Raw genomic sequence first — 8016 nt, 5'->3', positions numbered from 1 at the left:
GACTACCTATTCCATTCACTACAGGGCGAATCGGGTGATTTTGTTACAGATAATCTACAAAAATCAGCAGAGTCCATTAATTTGGGAAGTGTCAAGAATGGTGCCCCACAGGGTTCAGTCTTTGGTCCCTTTCTGTTTTTAATATATATTAATGACTTTTCACTCTATATTCATGAAGATACAAAGCTAGTTTTTTTGCTGATGATACAAGTACAGTAATCACACCAATCAAACAAGAATTAGCTGAGGAAATTGTAAATGTTTTTCAGAAAATTAATATGTAGTTCATTGCACATGGACTCTCATTGTATATTGAGAAAATACAGTTTATACAATTCTGTACAGTAAATGGCATAACACCATTTATAAATATAAACTTTCAATGTAAGTCTGTTGTTAAGGCAGATTATTCAAAATTTCTAGGTTCATGCACTGATGAGAAACTGACCTGGAAGAAACACATCAATGATCAGCTGTTAAGATTAGGTTCAACTACTTATACTTTTAGAGTTATAGCAAATTTTGGTTATAGGTGTATCAGTAAATCGACTTACTATGTCTACTTTGATTTATTGCTTTTGTGTGGCATTATATTTTGTGGTAATTCATCATTAAGAAAAAAGTATTTTTTGTAACCAGAATAATAGCTGGAGCCCATCCAAGGTCACCTTGCAGACACTTATTTAAGGAAATCAGGATATTCGTAGCATCTTCGAAACACGTATTTTCACTTAACGAAATTTATTATTAATAAGGCATCCCATTTCAGAAATAATAGCAAAGTGCATAGCTACAACACTAGAAGAAAGGATGAACTTCACTCTGCTGGGTTAAATCTGACTTTGACACAGAAATAGGTAAATTATGCTGCCACGAAAATCTTTGGTCATTTGCAGAATAGCATTAGAATTCTCACAGACAATCAACCAACATTTAAAAACAGATTTTAAAAAATTCTGAGTGATAGCTCCTTTTACTTAATACACTCCTGGAAATTGAAATAAGAACACCGTGAATTCATTGTCCCAGGAAGGGGAAACTTTATTGACACATTCCTGGGGTCAGATACATCACATGATCACACTGACAGAACCACAGGCACATAGACACAGGCAACAGAGCATGCACAATGTCGGCACTAGTACAGTGTATATCCACCTTTCGCAGCAATGCAGGCTGCTATTCTCCCATGGAGACGATCGTAGAGATGCTGGATGTAGTCCTGTGGAACGGCTTGCCATGCCATTTCCACCTGGCGCCTCAGTTGGACCAGCGTTCGTGCTGGACGTGCAGACTGCGTGAGACGACGCTTCATCCAGTCCCAAACATGCTCAATGGGGGACAGATCCGGAGATCTTGCTGGCCAGGGTAGTTGACTTACACCTTCTAGAGCACGTTGGGTGGCACGGGATACATGCGGACGTGCATTGTCCTGTTGGAACAGCAAGTTCCCTTGGCGGTCTAGGAATGGTAGAACGATGGGTTCGATGACGGTTTGGATGTACCGTGCACTATTCAGTGTCCCCTCGACGATCACCAGTGGTGTACGGCCAGTGTAGGAGATCGCTCCCCACACCATGATGCCGGGTGTTGGCCCTGTGTGCCTCGGTCGTATGCAGTCCTGATTGTGGTGCTCACCTGCACGGCGCCAAACACGCATACGACCATCATTGGCACCAAGGCAGAAGCGACTCTCATCGCTGAAGACGACACGTCTCCATTCGTCCCTCCATTCACGCCTGTCGCGACACCACTGGAGGCGGGCTGCACGATGTTGGGGCGTGAGCGGAAGACGGCCTAACGGTGTGCGGGACCGTAGCCCAGCTTCATGGAGATGGTTGCGAATGGCCCTCGCCGATACCCCAGGAGCAACAGTGTCCCTAACTTGCTGGGAAGTGGTGGTGCGGTCCACTACGGCACTGCGTAGGATCCTATGGTCTTGGCGTGCATCCGTGCGTCGCTGTGGTCCGGTCCCAGGTCGACGGGCACGTGCACCTTCCGCCGACCCCTGGCGACAACATCGATGTACTGTGGAGACCTCACGCCCCACGTGTTGAGCAATTCGGCGGTACGTCCACCCGGCCTCCCGCATGCCCACTATACGCCCTCGCTCAAAGTCCGTCAACTGCACATACGGTTCACGTCCACGCTGTCGCGGCATGCTACCAGTGTTAAAGACTGCGATGGAGCTCCGTATGCCACGGCAAACTGGCTGACACTGACGGCGGCGGTGCACAAATGCTGCGCAGCTAGCGCCATTCGACGGCCAACACCGCGGTTCCTGGTGTGTCCGCTGTGCCGTGCGTGTGATCATTGCTTGTACAGCCCTCTCGCAGTGTCCGGAGCAAGTATGGTGGGTCTGACACACCGGTGTCAATGTGTTCTGTTTTCCATTTCCAGGAGTGTAGATAAATTTTTAGATATGAAGTAGTAATTGCAAAAAAAATTAAATTGTGTAGATATAACTTATGTTAAACTGACATGTTCCACATCATTACAAAATGTCTATGGAACAAGTATTTATGTAATGTAATGTAATTATTCAGCATTCAATAGTGTTTTATTTACAGGCTTAATTATGAATTAGCCTATACCTATAGGATGTTGGACAACCACAAAAATTACTTGTCTTTGTATCTGAAAGGAAAATATCAAATGTGGCTTATAAGATATACTTTGAATAAATAGGATGCTATACAACTGAGAAGATTAGCTGTAGATTTTTTACTATTCACCAAACAAATGGAAAAAAGATGAAGTCAGTCAGATCTTGCAGGCAGTAAAATTCTAAAAACTTGATATAGTGAAGCCTCTGCAGAGGCTGGTTACAAATCTCGTGACATGTAGTTTGCCATAATATGCAGCAGTCTCATTTTCTTGTGTTATTTCTGCAATAAGTGTGTTTCTTGCCTGCATTTTAGTCCTGCTTGAAATCCATTTTTGGATTCAGTATTTCAGTTTTCTGGTCCTTGTGTTGAACTTTTGCCTTAGTTGAGTTCTCTGGTCCTTGTATTGAACTTCTGCCTCAGCTCTAATGCCACAACTTGCATCATAACATTAGTACCAGGCCGAATAATTTGAGGCATATTAAACAGCCTATACAGATAATAGCGGAAACTCTGGCTGAGGGTGTGTGACAGCGATTGCAGCATGCCCTGGTGGTTGGAAACGATTACTAACAGATTGGAGTACGTAAACAAACGTAGGAGAGGTTACTATTATGAGAAGTAAAACTTCACATGGGGAGCCCCCTAATTTTGGATCGGAAACTATCGACAGCAGTCGGGAGCTTTCGTGGCGTAGCAGTTTGTACATGTTGCCAACTGTGCGGCGTAGACTGCATTTGTCGTCTGCTTTGTTGCCTGATATGTCACTCGCTTAGCTGTGCTGTTGCTCTCAGTCTGTAGTAACTGTGTTTTCACTGTTTCGAAAATGAGTGATGATCTGGTTACAGGCCCATCGCGGATGTTACTGTCGACTCCAGTTCGGAAAAAGAATCCGGTTATAAGGAGTGTTTGTCGTAAACTGATGATGAATGTAGCGAAGTTCTGCGATGATGGAAAAAAACCTCACTGTTACACCCGATTTGCCAATCTTCACTCAGAGCTGCGATGTACACTGGAAGAGCCTGCACAGTATTGCGAGGGTTAGAGAATTTGTCAGGAATCACCTGGACATATCCCCAGGAACTCCTGGCAAAAAGAGGTTAGTTTCAATTATAATCCTATTATAGAATATTTCTAAATAGCTCCACATTTGGTTGTAATTAATTTAAAATGTGTGCTCTTTTACTGATAGAGCCAGTAGAAATCCATACGCTTATAGTAATGACTAATCGTACACTTCAACCCATTTCTGAAAATATTCGAATGCAATTTCAGTTCATAAAAAAGCGTTTTATTTCCTTCAGCTTAGGAGAAAAAGCAGGCAAATTGAAGCAGTTGTTGATGACTTTAAGAAAAGATTCATCAGGGGCGCAACAGAAGAGTTTTACACTGTGCAGAAGGTTGTGCCCACTGTGCGAAAACTTCTGCCAGTTCTTGACCAGAAGATTGGTTGGATGGAGTACCACATCTCTCAGAAAAGTGTTGAAGTCCATTGGTTTCGTGTGGAGAAAGGCTGAAAACAAGAGGACTTTATTATTGGAAAGTGGCGACATTGTGCATTGGCGGTCCCAGTTCCTCGTCGAGTTGAAAAATATGAGGGAGGATGGCACAGAAATTAATTTGGACGAATCCTGAATGGACAGGAGCCCAGCGGGCGGCAAATGCTGAAAAAAAAAATGTTGTGGGTGTTACTGCATTGGGAAGCGTCTCCACAAGACTAATAGTTGGAAGTGTGTGTTCTAAAAACGGATTTAAATTTCTGTGCCAAATCAACCCAGGGAGATTACCACTGGCAGATGATTCTGCTAATTTAGAAAAATAGTCCTCCACACTCTGTAATAATCATGGACAATGCACATTATGACAGCAGACAATTCAACAAACGGCCCACCAAATACGATAGGAAAGTATCTATGATACAGTGGCTGCAGAATAGAAAAATCCAGTGTGATCAGAGTATGACAAAGGAGGCTCTGTACTCCCGGTTTCGGAAGAATAGGGCAGCAACGAAGTCATCGCAGTTGACATAACTGACAACAAGAAAGGGCCCCAAAGTAATTCGCTTACCACCAAACAATTGGGATTTGAAAGCCATTGACAGAGTGTGGGCAAAAATAAAAAGACTCTTTTGGGAGTGCAACATTACAGGTGACATGTCATCTGAAAATCTGTTGACTCTTTCAAGAGCTTGTTTTCAGGCTGTTACTGAGGAAGACTGGAAAGGTTACTGCAGAATGGTACAACGCTTGAACAGGAGTGATGGAAATAGCTACTGACAATCTCATTGTCGACGTCGGCATTTCAGATACCAGTGACGAGTAAGAGAAAATGATTATGTGTGAAAGTGAAACTGTTAGTGCATCGGTATTATCAGAAGCTTCAGCAAAACTGGCCTGTTTCTTTCTTGCTTTATTATACATTTGTGTTGAACGTTATTATAGCTTTGCTGAAATGTGTGGCATCCAATAACTTAAAAAACAAAAACAGCCAGTTATCTTCCATTCCTAGGGTCGTAAATTGTTCTCTTACCTACTTCTAATTCCGTGTTTATTTTAATACTGTAACTGATAATGTAGGACCTTAATGTCCTTATTTAATATGTCAGTACAAACAGTTCGACGCGCAAGTCGCCGAAGTGGTGTCAAATCGAAAGACTTGCACATGGCGAACGGTCTACCCGACCTGAGGCCCTAGTCCCACGACATTTAATTTAGTACAGACAGTGTTCTCAATTTCGGTAACATCAAGAATTTAACTGACGATTAACTCTGTCCTACACATAGCTGCTTTTGTGGAAGTTAAAGAAACACGTTTGTGTTGCCTGCACTGTGCACTTGCAGTACATGGAGACTGAGCTTGTTCCCTTCCCTACCCCACCTCTCCCCTCAGCAGGCATAGTGCTCGCTCCTCGCTGCCCCCCCCCCCCCCACCCTGCGCTGGGAGATGATAGTAATAAAGTAGTTCACGTATAGTACTTGAAAGATAGATTTTGTTGGTTTGTGAGCTGCAAAAGACTAGTTGTGACATACATGACTGCAATAATTACGTGCAACAAAGTGATGGAAAGTCTTTCTACAGATTCCTGAGAAAGAAAGAAATGCAAGTAGTAACGTAAATTCTGTCTTTCAGTGAGTTAGTTGTACTTATTACAATTGAGAAACTTATTATTTCTAACTTGGTTATTGTTATGTTTAGATATGAACAGTGTTTATTCGTGGTATGGGGGCAAATCAGACGAAATATTTAGAAAAGAAGGACCAGAGCATTTAAATAGGAGTCATGTAGTATGCTCTGATCATTTTGTATAAAAGGTCTTCAGGAACGAGAATTTACTAAGCTAAGACTAAGAACTGATTGAAAAGCAATGAAACGGTCATATTTAACACCTGTCCAGTGATTTGTTACAGTACTGCTGTTACATATAACATTTTTTTACTCCTCATTTGAGTATTTGGCCTGGCTCTGTTCCTTCAGTTTTGCCCAATAGAAAGGAAAGTAATTTCAGACCAAGTCCAAAGGAGAGAAAGCGAGAAGAGGAAGTGGAGCAACAAGAATCAGTCCCTGACATTCATGAAAAAAAGTGTGAAAAATGTTTTCCATTAATTTTAAAGTGTAGAATGTTGTAGAAAAGAATATTGAGACAGAAAGGAGTGATTCGTGCTCTGAGATCCAGGTGGTGTATTTTAAAATGCAAAGTAATGAAGTGAAGCACTGCTAAAAGCAATGTTTCTCATGTTGTGGCAAGCAAGTTTATCAATCTACAGGAAATTATGAAAAACAGGAAAGCTAAGGGAAGGAGGTATACAGAGCAAGACAGGAGCTTTACTTTGGCTCTTCAGTTGTGTTCACCAAAATTGTACAGGTTTTTGCTGCTCCAAGAACAGCGAGGATCTGGTTGCAAAATTCAGAGGTTAAAGTAGGTATTAATAACTTAGTGCTTGTTCTGTTACAACTAAAATTAGAGGAAAAACTGTATCAATAGTATTTGATGAAATGTCACTGTTGATCTACAGTGCACAAAAAGACTTATTCGAAGGTTTTAGGGACACTGGGGTAGAAATTGGCAGGGATTCAAAGTTAACAGAGCGCCAGTTATGTGACGAAGCCATGTTAGTGATGGTCAATTTTAAGCAGATAATTGATTATTATTTGTCCCAAGAAGTCATGTCAGGGGAAATAATAAAAGATATGTTGATAAACATTTTGGTTCAAATTCAGGGTAGTGGTCTAATACCTTAAACTGTAGTTTGTGAGCAAGGCACAAGTAATGTAAAACTGTGAAAACTCTTAGCGAATAGCTCAGAAAATCTATTAAAGTGAATGGAGAAAATGTATTTTTTTCTATGATACTCGCCACTTACTCAAGTCACTGAGAAATAATCTCAAGAAATACGACTGTAAGTGAAAGGAAACATCTGTAGCTGGACTCACATAGGAGAATTTCATTAAAAAGACTCAGTAGTTATACCTAGACTTGGCCCCAAGCTCACAGAACTATGCAACACACTCAATCTATTCTCACCTATGGGGGTGTGTTTAGCAGTGAGAACCCTAAGTCAGTCTGTTCCTTGTGGTATTCAAGTACATATGAGATTTGGTTCTTTGCCACCCTCAGCTCCTGTTACATCTGATTTACTGAAATGTCTGATAACTTATTTGACATTTTCAATTCATCAAAATGTAGCAGTACCAAACAGTATAGAAACCCACTTTGCAGTGGTTCTAAACATTTACAGAAACTGTAGGATCTTAGGGAAAATTTAAAGCAGCTATTTGTGCTTAATGATGGAAAAAAATCCACAGTGGGTTCAAGGTTGGATTGATAACATCACTTCTCTAAAGCCCTTGTGGTCAGAATAAATGAAAGGTTTAATTTTAAATGTCTTTGTACCAGAAGACTGACACAGGAATGTATTGAAAATGCATTTGCCATAGCGAGAGGTAAGGCGGGGAGGGGGCGGGGCAACAATGCTCCCCAGATGAATCAATATTTTGCGTGCTCTTAGGACATTTGTGATAAACAGCTTGTAACTGTCAATTCGATGTTGCAGCGTTTCTTATTACACAGAAAAGTCTGCAGATGAGGAACCTCACAGTTTGTGTCAATAATAGGTCTACCCGTAATTTAGGCGCTGACAGAGTTAAAGATGCAGTAGATGCTGCACTAAGAAATGCAGATAATTATGTTATTTGTTGGGTCATAAGCAGAATTGAGCACAATGAGTGTAAAATTGCGTTAATATCAACTGAACAAAATTATCGGGGCCCAGACATCTTTCATATGTCTGTGAAAAAGTATGAAACAAGCCAAATGTTTATTCGCAACGAGAGTGCAAAATTCTTGTCTACTACAATGCCTGACATTTTCAGGGAGCATTTCAGTAATTTTTTATTGAAAAAAACTTGTGAA

The sequence above is a fragment of the Schistocerca cancellata genome, chromosome 5 (assembly GCF_023864275.1).
Source record: "Schistocerca cancellata isolate TAMUIC-IGC-003103 chromosome 5, iqSchCanc2.1, whole genome shotgun sequence".
In the NCBI taxonomy this organism is placed as follows: Eukaryota; Metazoa; Arthropoda; class Insecta; order Orthoptera; family Acrididae; genus Schistocerca; species Schistocerca cancellata.
The sequence above is the reverse complement of the archived record's forward strand: the minus strand, read 5'-3'. Positions refer to the sequence as shown.